The sequence below is a fragment of the Mus musculus genome, chromosome 11 (assembly GCF_000001635.26).
Source record: "Mus musculus strain C57BL/6J chromosome 11, GRCm38.p6 C57BL/6J".
NCBI classification, from domain to species: domain Eukaryota; kingdom Metazoa; phylum Chordata; class Mammalia; order Rodentia; family Muridae; genus Mus; species Mus musculus.
The window spans coordinates 63,828,873-63,847,338 of NC_000077.6; the positions used below are offsets into that span (position 1 = coordinate 63,828,873).

Sequence of the window (18,466 nt, forward strand, 5' to 3'; positions counted from 1 at the left end):
CAACATCTACCCTATCTATGAACTGCTGGAGCATGAGAAGGGGGCCAATCCTACAGATCCAAAATTGCAGGATCTCCATGAAACAGGGCAACATTAGGAGATTGGAGAGGAGCCCCAATGGGGATCTATTATTGATAGTGTGGCAGGAGCCAGAGGCCTCGAACATGTCCAGTGACTCACTGCAGTGAACATTTACAAGTACAGAAGTGTGAACAAAGGGGCACACTGTCACACACTACAGCTTCCATGGTGAGATGGTTTTTTTTTTTCCTTTTGAGGATAGATATGAAGAAACGGGGAAGTGAATGCGATTGGGATGCACAATGTGCAATTCACAACTGATCAATAAAAACTTAAGTTAAAAAATTGAATGAGTCTTACCTTCATCGTCATCATCATCACCGTCATCACCACTATTGTCCATTCATCCGTCCATTCACCCATGGTCCCAAACGAAAAACATGTGCTGAGTGACATAAAGCAATGTCACCTGATCTCATCTACAGAGACAGGACAGTTGAGGATATAGAACCAAAAACTAGAGGGGCGGTCACAGGGGCTTACAGACTCTGCGACTGAAGAGATGAAGGTCACAGGGTCACAGAGTACAGAGTCAGACGACAAGGGCTAGGTTGTACAGGAGTGGACAGCAATGTGCTTGTCTTCTTTTTCAGACTTTTTAATTTATTTAATGTGTATGGGTATTTTTCCTGCGTGCATGTCTGTGCTCCGTATGCATGCAGAGCCCAGAAGAGGATATAGGATCCCCTAGTGGAGTTATAGACAAAAGCCACCATCATTTCTTGGTTAGCTGAATGGAAAGGGTAAAGCAAGCTGCATGTTGGCCTCTCTCTCTCTCTCTCTCTCTCTCTCTCTCTCTCTCTCTCTCTCTCTCTCTCTTTTTCTCTCTCTCTCTCTCCCTTTGCTTCCTGACTGTAGCACATTCTATGGTCAGCGGCCTCAACCTCCTGCAGCTGTGACTCCCCTCCATGATAGACTATATAAGCCAGAATAAACTCTTCCTCCTCCTCCTCTTTCTCCTCCTCCCTTAAGTTTGCCTCTTGCCAGGTATTTCGTCATGGTAACTAGACAAGTAACTAACACTGCAGCCATCAACAGATGAGCGGATGCAGTGAAGTGGCACGTGCAGCCAGTGGAGTTTATCATTTGAAGACATAATAAGCAGCACTGGGGATCATCCTAGTAAGCGCATCAAACCAGACTGGAAGCACAAGCATTGCATGCTTTCTCACCCGCGTGGATTTTTTACACATATATAAGTCACAGCTGCCTTGTTACCTGACAGCTATCAGAATGGTGGTCATGAGTCCCTCAGCTCCTTAGCAGCCCTTCGGAAATATTTCCATAAATAACCCAAGAGAGAGGGGCACCCGGAAACCTGCATGCTCTGTGCCCTCTGACCTTCCCGGGAGACCTCCCGGGCCTTTATTATTGCTTTATTCCCCCACTGGTAGGGTATTTATTGTCCCCAGTACTCAAATACAAGTTCAATTAAATATCAGAATTTGGCAGCAACAACCTGTTTGCTTGTCAAACACACTGTAAATTGTATAAAATCTATTTTGGAGCAGTTTACAACTTTGGAAATAAAAACACACTCCTACAGCAATTTGTCTGCTGAAGCCCCTAGGAAGTCTGGATTCTAGAGCTCCTGGTCAAAGACTGGAAAGTGGCCAATAACAGGAAGGAATGTGTTAGAAAGTAGAATGGATGCAGTGCCCACCAACAGCTGTGGGTAAAGAAAAATATCCCTCCACCTCTAGTGCTGCATAAAGACTGGACAAATAATATATTTAAAATATTTAACACTATGAAAATAATAGCTAGATAATACATTTTAAATCTCTAGCATTGTACAAATCTTAAATGGAAATTACACTAAAATACTTAGTACAGTGCCTGGCTTACTCTGCCTTTAATAGAAGCAGTGATGGGGGTCAGGGGATAAGATGGAGGAATGAGGGTGGGAACTGGGGGGAGTGATGGCAGTAGTAGCAGTGACAACAGTGCTCAGAGTGGTGGCAATAACAATATTACATGGTGACTTGGAACCTCTGATGAGCTCGCTAGCCTCTCCCCTGCAAATCCAGACCCTGATAGAACAGATCAGAAGCTGAGCAGTCAAGCAGTCCATGACCCATCTAAGTCACACTTAGATGACCAGGTGAAGCCTCCAAGCTTAGGTACAATCAAAAATAAAAGTTAGATTCCAACCCGAAAATAGAACAGAAAGTGATCCAACCATCCAGGCATGGCCTCCTGCGAAAGCCCCTGAGAGTAAGAACAGGCTGGGAAAAGTGTTGAAAAGAGACGCGAGTGTTTCCAGATACTAAATATGTACCTGTTACAGAATCTGACATCTCAGCCCTGTGATGGGAGGACAGGAGTGGACTTACAGACACTGTAACAAGACAGACAGAACAGAAACAAAACAAAACAAACCAGAATGTGCAATAAAGTCCACAGGGAAAAGAGATACATCATAAAAAGTATGATAGTCCTTTGAAAAAAATGGATAGTCCTGTGAAAAATAGTAGATAGATAGATAGATAGATAGATAGATAGATAGATAGTCAGATATGTATCTTTGCTAAATAAATAAGTTGCAGATGAAAATAAATTTGAAATATGTAAAGTTGATCAACAAAATAATAAAGTATAAGGGCTTTTTAGAGTAAACTAAGGTTTTTTAAAACTCATATATCAACTCAAAATGGGTCAAAACCTCAATAAAAGACTTTTAAGCACAAAAAACAAAAAATGGGAGACACAATTCAAGACACAGGCATAGGCAGGGACTCTGTAAAGGACTCAAGAAGCTCAGATGGAAAAGATCTGCAGAAGGGGTGTCCCCAATTGACAGGGACTGAGATGCAGAATCCACAAAGGACTTCAAAATTAAGCAAGGGGACACACACCCCATTCTCAAATGGATGGACAGAGTTAACAGGCAGTTCTTTAAAAACAAAACACAGATGACCAATACACACATAGCATTCATATTCAGCATCTTCAGCCATTGCAGAAATGCAAATCAAAACAACTTTGAGATTCCACAGCACCCACCCCAACCAGAATAACTATCATTAGGAAGAAGAGGAGGAGGAAGAGGAAGAGAAGGAAGAGGTATTGGTGGTAGAGAAGAACAAGAAGAGGAAGAAGAGGAGGAGGAGGTGTTGGTGATAGAGAAGAACAAGAAGAGGAAGAAGAGGAGGAGGAGGAAGAACAACAACAAAAAGAAGAAGAGGAGGGGGAGAAGGAAAGAAAGAGTGGGACACATGCTTATGAGAATTTGTGAGGAACCCTTACATACTAATGGCAGTGAAGTACACACATAGATATTTTTGTTTACAAGCTTACATTTTCACACATCATAGCAGAGGCCTTATTAAACACACCATACTGTACACATAAACAAAATTTCAGGGTGCTTAGGGGTACATGGTACAAGAAACAACCAGAATTCCAAGCTGGGAAGATGACTCAGTGAATAAAGGGGCTGTACTCAGATCCCCAACACCCATAAAAAGAGCACGGCAAAGCAGTCCAGTCTTTTACCTCAGCACCGAGGTGACAGAGACAGAAAGGTCCCTAAGCTCAGTGAGCTACAACCTAGCTGAACTGATGAGCTGCAAATTCAAAGAGAAACCCTGTCCAGAAAAACAGGGCGGAGCAATCAAGGAAAGCTACCATGTTGACCTTGGGCTTCAAAATACACTGGTGTATGTTGATACAAACACATAAATACACACACACACACACATACACACACACCATACCATCACAAGTTGTTAGAGAAAGGCAGTAAGTGACTGCTTTGTCCTCAGGAGAACGACTGTTATCAAAGGCACATGATAAGTGCTAGCCAGGCTCTCAGAAACCTTTCTACTGGCTAGGCCCAGAGTAATGCCTTGCAAACAGCTTCTCTAGGGCTGAAACCGAATTACTCTATGATGCATAGATGCCACAAACACAAATTTACCATGTGACCCAGAAATGTCACCTTTGGTTACATACACAATGAAAAGATTTTCAATGCATTCATTTTTTAAAATGATTTGCTTTTGTGTACATGTATGTCTGTGTGTCTGTCTGAGTGTATCCCATGAGGGCACAGTTACCCACATGATCAGAAGAGCACATCTGATCCCCTGAAGTTGGAGTTACAGATCGTGGGGAACTACCTGATGGGTATTGGGGACCAGACTCAGGTCTCCTCCAAGAAGAAAAAACACTCTTAGCCACTCAGTGTATTCTTGTACATGTTTATAGCCAAAAAAAAAAAGGAAGCAGCCTAAATGCCCACCAACTTATTAATGTACACATAAAATGTACTACCTCCATATTGCAGAGTGTTCTTTGCAATACAAAAGGAATGGAATTGTGTATGTCTTGCTACAACATGGTCACCTGGTAATGTGCCCAGTGAAAGAAGACACTCAAGTGTCTCAGCACCATGAGACACATACAATAAATATTTATTGTCCATCTGTGGGTTCCATATCACGTGGGTTGCAAATCACCAACTCAAAAAAAATAAAACCTTATTAGTAATCCCACAAATGATATTCTCAATATATGTGTATATGTGAATGTGTGAGTGCAGTTGCCTACAGAGTCCTGAAGAGGGCATTAGACCTCCTAGACAACAGGTAGTTGTGAACTACCCAACATGGATATTGGGAACTCAACTAAGGTCCTCTGCAAGAGCATCATAAGCTCCCTTACCCACTGAGCCATTTCTCCAGCCCTCACATTTATACTGTTTGTTAATGACTTCACTGCTTTTAATAGCCCAGGCATGGTGTCAAAGTCTCATGTTCCTACTTATAAGAAAGCTGTGACGTGCCCTACAGAGGTGGATCCAAGCTGTGCTTATGGCTGTTGGCCAGAAGTTCGGTGCTAGCGACTCAACAATAAGTAAATTAAAAGGTGCTTTAGTCAGAAACATGAAATAAAGCAAGGCTGCATATCTACCAACTGACCAAAACCTGTAAGCAGAGCTACAGCTGAATGTGTGATCTAGAAATGCAGTCAGCCAGCGTTCTGTAATCCAGTGCCAGCCAGCGTTCTGTAATTCAGTGCTCACTTAGGTTCTGAAGCCTGTGACTGCCGACACCTGTGTGTGACATGCGTCCGATGGGCGAGAGAGAATGGGAAGCTGTGGGGAGATTATAGCAGAGGAAAGGTCACTACCGTAATGTCAGAGGTCTTTCTGGTGATGACCAGAGGCATTAGAGACTCTGTAGGCATATGATATGTCAGTTATACAGAAATTAGGAGAAAGGAAAAAATTGAGGGTGTGAAAATATAAGACAGAGACGGAGCTGGTCTTTATGCACCCAAGTGACACCCTTTCTCTTTTGAGTCCCCCTTTCTTTCTGGTGTCTATGTGATTAGTGTTATTTTTAGGCATTCCTAACTCCGCCTACACTTGTAAAAGTGTGCCTATGTTTAGATTCTCCTCAGTAAACTCTCACAGTGAACTCTGCTTCCTCCTGGAACCCGGGGCCCCTCACACCTCAGCTTCTTGTCACGACCTACTTTACCAACCTTGCAGTGTGGGGCAGTGAGGTTTGTGGCCCATTTAACACAGTCACAGCCTCACTGCAGAACTCCAACTTCCATTTCAGACTATGGGGGGCAAGCAACAGAAATGGGTTCCCTATCATCATCAAAAAGGGGCGGGGCGGGGCCGAGCAAGCTGGAGCCAGGAGCTTCAGTGTCTGTCAGTGCTCCTTAGTCTTGTTCCCAGGCTGCTGAGGTGAGAGTGTGAGGACCCACTGAGTTCTCCTCTCTGTGACATGGCATTTGGTATCTGGAACTGCAAGGCACAAAGATGAATGGATGCACATGTGTCGGCACGGTCGCCGGAAGCACACAGAAAAGAAAAAGGATAATAGGAAGCTCCCAGGGCCCTGTTGAAGTCCACTGTGACAAAAGGAGCCTTTCTCACCATGGCAACGATACAGCATCCCAGGTAGCAAGATGCCCCGCAGGAAACCTGAACATTTAAGATAAAAGAAGACAGGTCAGGTGTCCAGTTGTGACAAAATCTCCAATGAGCAGAACAGAAGGAGGAGCCTGAGGCAGGGTGGCAGGGTCAGGAGTTTCCCTTCCCTCGTGGCAACAGAAGAGACAGAATGCCAATCAAAGGGATGTTTCTTTTCCTAATAATACAGATTGCTTTCTATGGGGGGGGGGGAGACAGACCAATAGACAGACAGACAGATAGAGAGACAAGGAGACAGAATGACAGAGACGGGAGGAGGGGGGGGGGGTCCTAACTTCCCAACCCATGCCAGCCTCTGCACGACAGCCAGCTCCTTTTTCTCCTTCTCTGCAGGTCTCCATAGTCACTCACACTGAAGCTCACTAGCCAGCTCTGCCTCATAATTTTCCTCCCCATCTTATCTTGAACTAGAATGCTGTCATTGAAGATACTGGAATTTCACACGAGGCCCTTGGAATGCAAGCGCCAAAACCGGCCTCTTCCCAATTTTGATTGCACGTGTTATTTCAAACGACCTCAGCTCTCACATTTAGACTTGCAAATCCTCTTAGGAGTTGATGTTATAAAAATGGCAATTACAGTCAGAAGAGTTATCATTTTTAAAGATCTGTTTATTATTGTATATGCATGTGTGTGTGCCTGTGTGAGCTTATGTGCACAACATGTTTTCAAACCTTCAAAGCCCATAATGTGGAGTTGGATCCTTTAGGGCTGGAGTCCCAGTGATTGTGAGTTTTCAGCCCAGATGGTGGATGGTGGGAACGGAGCCCTGGACCTCTGCAAAAGCAATAAATGATCTGAACCACCCAGCCATCTCTCCAGCCCCAAAAGATTTATCCTTAGGTTAGAACTCCATGCACATGCAAAGCTATTAGCTCTTACGACAGGTCTGCCTCAAGTCTAACGTAACATATTTTTTGAAGTCATCTACAGCTGTGTTTGATAGACTGCCCTGGTCTTTGGTAAAACCTAACCTTCCCTTGCAAAGAGGAGGTTGGAGAATCATCCTTACAGCACCCATGATGCTTGGTCTGCATTGTCAGTTTGACTGCATATATAATCACTATGGAAATATGCCTTGGGAGTGTCTATGGGGTTCCTCCAAGAATAATTTAATTGCGGAAGGAAGAAAGACACCCTGCATGTAGATGGTAATATCTTGTTGTCTGGGGTCCCGGACTAAATAAAAAAGAGAAATTGACGTGAGCATAGCATGCACGTCTCACTGCTTCCTGACTGTGGATATCATGTGACCACCTCACATATCTGGTGTTTGCCTTCCCCATCATGATGGTCTGTACCCCAAGACTATGAACCAAAACATAAACCTTTCCTTCCTTAAGCTGGGTTTTTTTTCCAGATATTTTGTCACGAGATGAGAAATTCACTCATGTGAAGACATGGGGCAGCTACTGATAGTCCAACATCCTGTCTCAGTTTCAAATAACTGAACTCACAACTCAGGGAGGAGGGATTTGTGCACGATCCACAGTGCTATCATATAAAGCAGCCAAAATACAAACAACACGTGTGTCAGTTGAGAGATAAATGAAAACACGAAGTGCAGTATATCCACACAGTAAGTGTCGTTCTTCCTTTACAGGCAGCACTTCCGACACATGCTATGAGGATAGGCCCTGACAACAGTCACTAGGTAAAGTAAATAACTAACAAAATAGCAAATACCAGATGAGCTCACCTATGTCCAACGCTTAGAATACTTAATCTACAGAATCCAAAAGGAGGAGCAGGGCTCTGGGATCTGGAGAGAAGGGAACAGAAGACATGAGCTGTGGATGAAGATCTGTCATTTGGGAAGATGGAGGCTCTAAGATGGGCCCTGGGGATGAGTGCACAGTGGAATGTATGTGCCTCATAGTCCTGAATCTAAGCATAAAATGGATAAAAAGGTAGCACTTCTTCTATGTACTCTTACAATATTGTTATATTTTTACAATTAAAATGTATCAGCCCCATACATGGTTCACCTGCAATCCCAGCTCTCAGGAGGCTCAGACAGGTGTATGGCAAACTAGAGGCCAGTCTGACTACACAGTAAAATCCTAAGTCAGTAAAAACCCTGACGTGGGGCCACAGCTCAATGGTGTGACAGTGTCATAGCATCCCCAAGGCTCTGGCTTTGATTCTCACCATCACAAAAAGAGAAAGAAAAATTTAAAATGACAAAAGTCAAAATCATCTTTCTAAACTGAAGCCTAATTCCTTGCTCTGAGCTATCTGGATCCAGCGTAGTTTAGTGCGTGATTTTTTTTTTCCGGTCGTCGTTTTATCCTAGGGGAAAAGAAAGGAAATGAAAAGGATGTGCCCGCCTCCCGTTAACAGCAGATTCCTGAAGTTCTGAGTGTTGGAAGTCTCTGGGACTGATCTCCCAAGGGCTCTAAAGACTATGACCCCCAACATTATAGCACAAGACAATTATATAGTATGGGGAAAGGTGTGAAGATAGAATTCTAAGACCCAAAACATCCAGCTGTAGACTAGAACTCCCACTTTCATCCCAGCAGCCTAGAGTGTGGCTTCATGCACACGGGATGAGCTGCTTGGGGATCCATTTTCACTTGGTCTTTCAAACAGAAGACAAAGGCAGAGCTCATCTGGGCAAAGCCAGGGGGAGCGGAGTGTAGGGTACCTCAGAAAACGCACTTTCCTTTCTGTCTCAGAGTACGTTAATTTGTAGAACGGACATTCCACAGCATGAACAGCTGTGTGTCCCCAGTGGCAGCATCGGAAGCCACTCTTCCTTAAATATTTAGATAACCTGATAGGTGACAAGCGTGGTCGGCGTGGCGTTTGCCTCTGAGTCAGGGCACTGAGCCAACAATGCCATCAGACATCAGACATGCGTACCAGCTGAGAGACTTCCTCGTACCCGCTCAACTGGCAGCCACTTGGTATTATTTTAACTTTTGGGGAAGAGATGAGGATTCAGAAGACACTTTAGAGTCTCAATAAGTAAGTCTGTGCAGACCAAATCTTTCTCAGCTATGAAGCGTACCTTCCCTTCCTTTAGCTAACTGGCTCAACCATTCTGTAGCCGCCCCGGCTCAAGGAAGAGACTGACCTCAGAGCTGGCTTTGTGACAAGGACAAAGGCAAGAAAGTTATTTCATTAACGTAATTACTATTTGTTGTTGATATTATTGTTGACATTATTACTGTTTGTAAGGTGTTTACTATATAATATGTCCGCATATATGTGCATGCAGACTTGATTCCACAGGATTCTCCAGAGGGACAAAACTTATGCTTTTCATACAAAGAAAACTATAAAGGGAGATTTATTAGGTCACTCTTTGTGGTAGAGGCTGGATACCCCCACACTGGAGCATCACGAGAACCTGGTGGTTGATTGGTCAGTTTAAGCAGCTGAAAGATTCAAAACAAAGACCTATGTTGCATCTTCAGTTAGAGGCTACAGGTCCAGAAGCATCCTGAGGAGTGAAAGTCTGAAGAAGCTAGAGACTGATGTCCCAGACCACAGCAATAGCAAAAATTCACTGGCTCCGGAGCAATGGTGTTTGCACACAGAACCTGGAATCCCTCCTCTTTTTATTGATCTAGATCCAGCCTAATGGATGGCGCCTCCTACATTCAGGGCAAGTGTTTCCTTCTCAGTTACTGCTCTGTGTGATGATAGTCTCTGGAAACAAATCTCCCTGTAATGGTAATGTCTTAACCCGCTCAATTGGGCAATCTAGGTGCCTCATGGTCTCTGAGTTAAACAGTGGGCTTATTCTTGTGGCTAGTTATGTTCCTAGACAAGCTCACCTCCCCCCGCATCAGTAACAAACAGTTACAGCGCAAAACCAGACAGTGGAGCACTTGTTGATGCGCAACCCACTCAGCTTCCCTCCCTCTTCCATTACCACCCACATCTGTAAGGTTGGGACTGTTCACCAGAGATCCTAGGAGAAAGAAGTGCAGGTCAAACATGATCAAAGTGCCCCAATTACAAAGGAAACGTTGAAAGGCTCAAAGGGTTCCCGAGTCCCGGCCCACTCATCCCAAGCAGCAATTGGTATCTGTCAGGTACATAACCTCTATAGGATCAAATCCTTTCCAGACAGATGTACAAAAAGAAGAATAAGGAAAAAAAATCTTCCAGAGTGACAGTTGAAGTCCTTTGTAATTTAACTTAGCTTTGAAGCCACTCTAGAAGCATGCAAGATAAGCCCAATTATGGTTACCATCTCAAAGAGATAAGACTTCAAGATTTATCTTTTCTTTTACATGGATAACCTGGAGCCTTAGACAGAAGAGAGTGCTCAATTACATAAACACTTGAAATAGAATCCTGTTTCAGTCAGTCAGTGAGGGCAGAATTGGGATGGTAGAAATTGAAATTCATGTGCCAAATGTGGCAAAGTAGAGAACCACAAACGCAGGCACCGGTTTGAAGTAACTGAAATCTTGGAGCTGGAGCTGGGATCAGCATCTTACAGAGTCAGGCACTAAGACTCTCCAGGGAGCACCAGGTCACTGAGGTAAGCCATCCTGAACCTTTGAAAAGCAGGCATCCTCTAGAGACACAAGCCCCACCGAGGATGCTAAAGATAGCAGATTTAATACCCAGATACAGGGTCCAGTTTAGCTCCCCACTGTGCTGCCAGTGGACCCATGTGAGGATCTGATGCTCCCTGCCTATGCTTCTGTCTCTTTGTCTGAAAAAAAAAGGGGGGCGAAGGGTAACTGCCTGATCAAGATCAGACGAGGATTAACTAAAACTTCTAAGCTAAGTTCTTGGCATTGGGTATGCATCCCGAAGGGCTACCCTTAATTTGAAAGAAGATAGTGTGTGTGCTTGTGTACCTGTTCGTGTGTGTGTGTGCGTGCGCGCGTGTGTGTGTGTGTGTGTGTGTGTGTGTGTGTGTGTGTGTGTGTGTGTGTGTGTGTGCAAGTGTACATGCATGTGTGTGTGAGCAGGTGTGCAGATGCACATAGAGGCTAGAGGTTAGAGGTGGGTGTTCTCAGTCTTTCTCCACCATGTTGTTGGTTTGGTTTGGTTTCATTTTTGAGTTTGTTTGGGTGGGTATTTATATATTTGTTTGTTTATTTTAGATTTTGTTTGTTTGTTTGTTTTTCCAAGACAGGCTTTCTCTGTGTAACAGAGTGAAACTTGCTCTATATACCAGGCTGGCCTGGAACTCAGAGATATGCCTACTTCTTTCTCTGAAGTGCTGGGACTAAAGGTGTGTGCCACTTCTGCCCAACCATCTTGTTCTTTAAAATAGGATCTGTCTTGAGGTTCACTGATTCAGCTAGCCTGACTGGTCAGGGAGTAGAGATCCAGCTGTCTCTGTCTCCACAGCACTGGAATTACAAGTATGCATTACTACACATGGGTTTTACATGGGTGCTGGGGATTTAAACAGGTCTCTCTAACCTGCCAAGCCATTTCCTCAGCCTCTAACCTTGGTCATGTGTATATGCATGTTCATGTGCATGTATGACTGTTACATGTGTGAGCACAAATGTGTGTGTAGGTGCGCATCTATGTATGTGCAGGTGTGTGTAGAGACCTAACATTGATATCAGAAGAACTTGGATGTCTCTCCAACTTATTCATTAAGCCAGGATCTGTCCATTGAACCCAGAGCTCACTGATATAGCTAGTTGGGTTAGCCAGCTCGCTCTGAGGCCAGCTTGCTCCAGGGATCCTCTGTCTCCACTTTCCTAGGACTGGAATGACAGGTGGCCACCATGCCTGTGTTAGTTAGGGTTTTACTGCCATGAACAAACACCATGACCGAGGGATCTCTTATAAGTACAACATTTAATTGGGGTTGGCTTATAGGTTTAGAGGTCCAGTCCATTATCATCAAGGCGGGAGCATGGCAGCATCCAGACAGGCATGGTGTAGGAAGAGCTGAGAGTTCTACATCTTCATCTGAAGGTTGCTAGCAGAGTACTGGCTTCCAGGCAGCAAGGATGAGGGTCTTATAGCTCACACCCACAGTGACACCCCTATTCCAACAGGGCCACACCTTCTAATAGTGTTACTCCCTGAGCAGAGCATATACAAACCATCACAATGCCCATCCAGCACTCAGTGGGTTCTGAGGATCCAGCTCTTGTCCTCACTCTTGCCCAGCAAACACTTCCCACACCACTATCTCCCAGCCCTTAACCTTAGCAATTCATCTCTTTCATGGTAACAATCTACTTTCCAACGCCCCAATTACTTCCAAACCGTGGCACCGCCTCCCTTCCCAAGCCTGGCTCCATCGTTTCCCATCATGCTTCCTCGGTGTTAGTTCTTGGAGATTCACACTCCACCCGTCTGCAGCAGGGTCTTTGCTCAACATGGAACCTGACCTGAGAAATTGAGTACGATTAAGTTGACCCAGAAGAGGAAAGGAGGCAATCGCAAGGGGACCAGAGCAAGATGCAGTGTTGTGCATGCATTTGCGTCCTTAAGCCAGAGCTCAGCTATGCACACAGAGGGAGAAGATGAAAGAGAACCGTGGGGCTGCAGGGCCAGGTACACTAAGGGGAAAATAACCAAATCAAAGCACAGGCTCCATCTCGCCCTCTCCCCCTTCCCATTGCTTCCTTTGTAGCATTCTACCCCTCCCCCAGTCCTCAGCATCCCTTTCTCCACCCAGTCAGTAAAGACCCACCTGGCCTCCTGCATTTATATATAAGGTCACTTTGCAATGTCACTGCTCCTTCAGGACTTTGGTAATGTTGTTGACAATTCCCATAACAACCAACCACGATGCTCTCCAGACAGGCTGTACTGGCTAGTTTTGTGTCAACTTGACACAGGCTGGGGTTATCACAGAGAAAGGAGCTTCAGTTGAGGAAATGCCTCCATGAGATCCAACTGTAAGGCATTTTCTCAATTAGTGATCAAGGGGGAAAGGCCCCTTGTGGGTGGGACCATCTCTGGACTGGTAGTCTTGGGTTCTATAAGAGAGCAGGCTGAGCAAGCCAAGGGAAGCCAGCCAGTAAAGAACATCCCTCCATGGCCTCTGCATCAGCTCCTGCTTTCTGACCTGCTTGAGTTCCAGTCCTGACTTCCTTTGGTGATAAACAGCAGTATGGAAGTGTAAGCTGAATAAACCCCTTCTTCCCCAACTGCTTCTTAGTCATGATGTTTGTGCAGGAATAGAAACCCTGACTAAGACACAGGCTCTTTAGCGCCATGTGTCCTGGAGTCATTTTCCGAGCGTTTTTTGCATCTCAGGTCTTCAGAGTACGCTGCTTAGCCAATAAAGTCTATGCAAATGTTTCAAATTCTGAAAATCCGTGAAATCTGAGAGCTAAGTGCTTCAGAAGTGGGGTACTCAATGTGTATCTGCCACGAGCATCAAGCTGTGGTCTTCTGTGAAACCATCCCACCCACCTAAACCATAAACACCACAGCCCCCTGCTAAATTATTTCAGATACTGAGGAGGCATTTCTCCCAGACTCCAATACAACTGGGATCCCCATGTTCTAGAGATTCTGATCTTAGAGCCCACCAGGGAAACTATTCTCCACACAAACACTTCACTTATTGGAGTTGGGGATGGGAAACCTTGTTTGTCTGTGCTAATAATCTCTGAGGCCTTATGCTGGCCCTCTCCGGAAGGTCCAGATGGGTTTTTTCCTCTGGTAAATATAAATGTCTGCAAAATGGCTTTTTCCTCCCTCTCTTAGACCCATTTACCACCCACGTAGAACCATATTGGACAGAACTATATCTGTTTTGCCTGGAACTAAGAATTTACCGAGGGCTCTTAGGGATTCTTCTCAGTTGCTACCAGCACTGGGATTCAAGGTTACAGTTGCCTCTGAGAACCCAGAACTTGCAGACTGTGGGTTCTAGAGAGAAAATGATGCTGTTGGCATGCCCCCACCCCCAGTCGGCAGGTGCAAAGAGCCGAACAATGGGCAGACCCAACTAGTGTGCAGATGGACAAGACGCTCAATGCTCATCTCAAAACACATGAAGCATCCCTTATTCAAAACGCTCAGAATGAGGAGTGTTCTGTGAGCAGTTCAGACTTGGGGATATTCTCATAGACTTTGCCAACTGAACAACCTTAAGGAGTGTGTCTGCCCTCGCCCTTAATAGTGGAGATAATAAATCAATTGGGTTTGTGATTGCAGTGGCTGTACAATTCAGGAATCTTTCGATCAACTTCACCCTTAACAGGGAAAAGAGGCTGGAGTTGGGGATCGTTCACTGCAGGACTTCACACACCAATGAGATAACATACTTCAAGATCTCTCAGAGAGACACAGACCTTACTAAATGTCTAGAGAGTGTACACGCCTCGTACCACTCACTATGGTTGCTGTTTGCTTGTGACAGGGTCTCATGGAACCCAAGCTGGCCTCCAACTTACTTTGCTATATAGCCAAGGCTGACCTTAAACTCCTGATCCTCCTGCCCCCATCTTCCAAAGGTCTGGATTATAGGTGCATCCTACCACAAAAGGCTGTGTGTGGTCTTTATAATTGTTTCCTTTGTTTTTCTCTCCCACTAAGAAAAATCCATCTCTCGTTCATTGTTGTCTAACCACAAAGCCCAGCCTGAGCCCAGCACAGGACAAGTTCTCAAAACTTAACATGCGAAGCAAATGAGTAAATATCCATTGTTATGACTTGTATTTATAATATCAGTGACTTTTAAGCTGCATAGCCCTGAGCAAATTTCTTGTCTATAATATAGGGCAAAAGCACTTACATCTAAAAGTCTTTGTGAACATTAAGAAACAAAACAAAACAAAATAAAAACTTAGTGCCTATAAAGCATCGTCCTCTCTGGTGGGGTTTCAGAAGGCTTTTTGCCTCTTGTTGTGTCCAGTTCTCTGGTGCTTATGTTCAGGCACAGGACAGGACACATGTTCTAAGGAAGGCTGTCTGAGATGCTGGGATCTGTTTCCAAGACAAGAAGACCCTGATTGATCCACCCTAGTCACGTGAAACCATAAATATCCAACAGAAGACCACTCACCCACACACCTCCAGTCATTCTGCATTCCACCCTGCAGGAAGGAGATCCACCCTGCTCCTCCCAGACATGGCACACTGCGTCCAAGGACTGCTAAGTGGAACACAAGGTAGGAGTCACTACCGGTAAAGAATGGAAGAGGAAATTCATGAAAGGAGATTCCTTCTCCCTGGAAGGTTTTCATGCAGTTAAAAACAGGACAGCAGCCTTCTCTAATCTGCTATGTTGCTCGTCTGAAATTTTCAGCGATTAATGTCTCTCCAACGGAACCTAAAACCCGTGAATGCTCTACTGAATCCAAAGAGAACAGATCTTTGACTCTTCCTAATATTATTAATAAATCCGAAGAGGGTGTAACATGAAATTAATGGGCAAATTTAATAATTTTCCTATTAGGGTTGCCTTTCCATGTAGTTCCCAGGGGGGAAATGTGTGTGTGTAGTTTCTGAAGATGATTTTGTTTAATGGAAACTTTGTAAAAATGAGAATTAGGCCTTTGGTGAGTGGGGATCTTTAATTTAATTTGTTTTTTACTGCCAGAACACAGGGAGTTCATCACAGCAGAGCACACCAGCAGGCAGCCCAGCAGAATTAAGCTTCGCCTCAAAATCACCAGGGTAATGACTTTTCCTAGGCCTGGTGTTTGGAGAGCATCTTGGTTGGCTGTTATGGGAATTGTAAATGACATTGCCAAAGTCCTGAAGGAGCAGTGACATTGCAAAGCCACCTTATAAATGCAGGAGGCCAGGTGGGTCTTCACTGCCTGAGTGGAGAAAGGGGTGGCTGAGGACTGGGGGAGGGGTAGAACCCTTCAGAGGAAGCCGGGGGAGGGGGACAGTAGGAGCAGGAGCCTGTGCTTTCATTTGGTTCTATTCTCCTTTCCTCCATACACATCTCCAGTTCAAAAACAAAGTTAAAAACCGGTTGCTGCAAAGGCCCAGGGGCCTTTCCTGATGTGGGCTCTGCCACGCCCATGGGATACAGAGCCAGCCTTTGTAGAAGAGCCCGGAAAGGGAAGATGAAAAGCCAAGTTGACAGGCCTCCACATTTCTCCCCGGCGCCTTACCCCCGGGAATAGAAAGAAAAGACTCAAACAGATACTTGCACATTTCTGTCCCCACCGGCCCTGTTTTACAGTGACCAAAAGGTAGAAATAGCTCAGGAATCCCTCGGTCTGCAGACAGTTGAGGGAACATCATGGTATTAAGCACACAATGGAGCATTATCCAGCCTTAAAGAGAAACAATGATGACCTGGCCCTTTGTATATCACAGATGCCCCTCACCCCCCAGTGATATTGCACCAAGTCATATTAGACAATCGTTTAGGACAAAATTCTCCACTCTGGGCAACTCAACTGGCTAGCCTTAGCCACCCTGGCACACAAGTTAAAAAAGAAATACTAGTGAAAAGCAGAGAGACTTGTAACCATTGGTAGGAATCGGTAACAAAGAACAGTGATTCCAAATTGATATTCAAGGAGCTGGTATGGGATTTTAGGTTTACATATGGCATGGAGTAGGGTGAGGCAGGGCAAACTCTGGATATGGAAACAGTTTTGGTTGTTGTCGCCTCGAGTTGGTTAAGCAAGGGTGCCCACTAAGAAACTGTTCTCTCTCCACTTGACAAGATCAACCCAGTTGCTATGACATTAGCACTCCTGCTGTAAAGTACAGCTCCACCCCCATAGGTAACCACTCTCGACTAAAGAATGACCTAATGTTCTGTTCCAGGAACCCAAGGCCACCAGCGTTTAGAGCACTAACACTTAACTTTGTCCTTCAGCTTCTGGTTGGGAATGAGTCCGTTTAGGCTTATCCTTGAGTGATGAGCCTGTCTACAATGGTCAAGTAGGAGTCTGATCTGAAGTTAAAGAGAAAGAAGAACGAAGCAGAGAGGCCAGACATTCAATCTGCTCTGCGTTCCCTTGCACAGGGAGTCTGTGTTTCTCAGAAACACTGTTTACAGATGCCTATATCAATAAACTAGGCCTGTTACACAAAGGCAACCCTACAAGATTCTACCTTCCTCTGGTGAGTCCAGTCTTAGAGTGAGGACATGAGGGTCTGGCAGAAGTGGTCACAGAGGCTCTGCACTAACAAATACCCTTGGGAGACAGCTAGCACTGGTGGTTGTCAGTACTGCATCTGACAGATGCTTGTAGCATTTTTTTGTAGCATGAATTTTACACGCAGGAATGGTTTTTTTTTTTTTTTTTTTACATTTCAATTTTTTTCTTTAAAAGGAGTGAGTTGTGTACAGGGGGGTTAAATGCTTTATAGACAAGAAAAAAAACTGCGCTAGAACCAACTTATTCATCATCATCTTCTTCTTCATCATCTTCATCTTCCTCCTCTTCCTCATCCTCTTCATCCTCCTCATCTTCCTCTTCCTTCTTTTTCTTGCTCTTTTCAGCCTTGACCATCCCCTTTTTCGCTGCATCAGGTTTTCCTTTAGCTCTGTAGGCAGCAATATCCTTCTCATACTTCTCCTTCAGCTTGGCAGCTTTCTTCTCATAGGGCTGCTTGTCATCTGCTGCAGTGTTGTTCCACATCTCTCCTAGTTTCTTTGCAACATCACCAATGGATAAGCCAGGATGCTCGCCTTTGATTTTGGGGTGGTACTCAGAACAGAACAAGAAGAAGGCCGAAGGAGGCCTCTTGGGTGCATTGGGGTCCTTGAACTTCTTTTTGGTCTCCCCTTTGGGGGGGATGTAGGTTTTCATTTCTCTTTCATAACGAGCCTTGTCAGCCTTTGCCATATCTTCAAATTTCCCCTTTTCTTTAGCAGACATGGTCTTCCACCTCTCTGAGCACTTCTTGGAGAACTCTGAGAAGTTGACAGAAGCATCCGGGTGCTTCTTCTTGTGCTCCTCCCGGCAAGTTTGCACAAAGAATGCATATGAGGACATTTTGCCTCTCGGCTTCTTAGGATCTCCTTTGCCCATGTTTAGTTGATTTTCCTCCGTGAGGCACAGAGTCGCCCAGTGCCCGTCCGGCTCGCGCTTGCCCCGGCGCTGTCTCTATGGAGCTCAATGTACTGCAATGGCTGTGAGAGCGGGAGCCAGACGCAGCCTGCAGGAATGGTTAAAACGGCCATCCTTACTCTCTATATGTTGACATAATAAAAAGGCGCACTCACACTTTAGGAATCAGTGTTCTGTTTTCCTCCTTTCTGCTCCTTCTCTTCCTCTCCTTCATTTCTGAATCACCCTGCCATGCCCAAATGCAAGGAGCCGAGTAGGCATGCCTAGTTCCTAGTAGGTGCCCAGCCAGATGGAAGTTTCCTTTCCCCTAGCAGTCTGTTCAGAAAGGGGACTGTAGTGCCACACAGTCAGCTTCCTTTCTTTGGTTTGCTCTCTCTTTAAGGGTGTTTAAGATTATGTGTGCTAAAAGACCCAATGCTTCTATGAGAAATTCCATGATTTGCGAATCTACCAAGAAGAGCATGTGCTAATACCACACTCA

The 18,466-nt window shown here is 44.9% G+C and overlaps 1 pseudogene; it reads right to left on the minus strand.

Annotated features, from left to right (window-relative positions):
* Hmgb1-ps3 (high mobility group box 1, pseudogene 3) lies at nt 17,218–18,075 on the minus strand (annotated as a pseudogene).